Raw genomic sequence first — 1,294 nt, forward strand, 5'->3', positions numbered from 1 at the left:
GAGTATATGTAAGTAAATATGTAACTAGATAGAGAAGTTATCCTCAATTAATTTTCACCAAAATTACCCTCTCAAACATTATCGCCAATATCACGGATTTCGGAGCCAAATTTTTAAGCTGATCCAAATGTTTTCATTCAAAAATTTTGGTAAATTCAAAAAATTCGGGGTTGATCCTGCCACGCTAGTTTTGATCCATCCACACCAAAACAATATAAATTACCTATTTTACCCTTATAAATAGTATATTGACTAAATAGTAGTTTAAGGGTAAAATAGGAAGTTTGGATTAATTTGGTGTGGATGGATCAAATGCTAGTGTGTAAAGATCACCTCCCAAAATTGAAGGCGCCAAATCAAATTGGGGTAGGTAAAAGGTTTCTGAACAACACACTTATCTCTTTTTTGACCAAAGAAACTCAAGCTATCTCTTTTTTCACCAAAGAACACAGTACAGGTATCTATCTTGTCTGTTATTAACGATTCTTTTAGATTGTTTATAATATTTTTGCTAACTACTCCATATATAAAATTATTTATAACTCTGTTGCATTAAATGAATAGATGTTCTTCATATAAGAAGTTTTCTAATGAGAATGTTGTCTTTAACAAATTCGGCCATGCTTTGATTAATTTTGCATTTAAAATAGTCAACTACTCTATAGAATTAACTTCCAATAACATGCATTTTAAATAAAAACAACCATAAACTTGAATTAACTTCCAACCAATCTTAAATCTTTTTGAGGATAAGACGATGAAAAGATGCAACTCCGTATTATGTGTGGATTATGGACCATCCAAAATGCGTATTATGCATGCTTTATTAATTTTTATTTTTTATGTAGCTAAAAGGTTTATAAATATACAAGTATTTTATGTTAAATGATTACATGTTATTCATATAATTGTTGAGTACGTATTGTTCGTTACATTCTTTTAGATTATGTCAATGGAAGGAAACAAGAACTCTTGCCAGCTTAGATCCGGTAAACAGGTTGAGGCTACTGTAACTCAAACCACCAAGAAACGCAAAAGCAAACAGTTCCTTGCTCCCAATACAATGAGAAAAGCGAGTTTAATAAATAAAAGAGTTTATGTTACTCCTGATAACTCTAAAGGGTTATACGCAAAATCCAAGGGCCAAACAAGTGATACGAGGCCGAGGGTTAAAAAAGTAAAGCTCCAGATGGAATAAGAGTCAGTCATGGTGAGTTCATATTAACTATTTCATTACTCTGTACACATATCATGTATTATTTATGAAGGTATTAGCAGGGTTGCGGATGTATGG

The sequence above is a fragment of the Rutidosis leptorrhynchoides genome, chromosome 5 (assembly GCF_046630445.1).
Source record: "Rutidosis leptorrhynchoides isolate AG116_Rl617_1_P2 chromosome 5, CSIRO_AGI_Rlap_v1, whole genome shotgun sequence".
Taxonomy (NCBI): domain Eukaryota; kingdom Viridiplantae; phylum Streptophyta; class Magnoliopsida; order Asterales; family Asteraceae; genus Rutidosis; species Rutidosis leptorrhynchoides.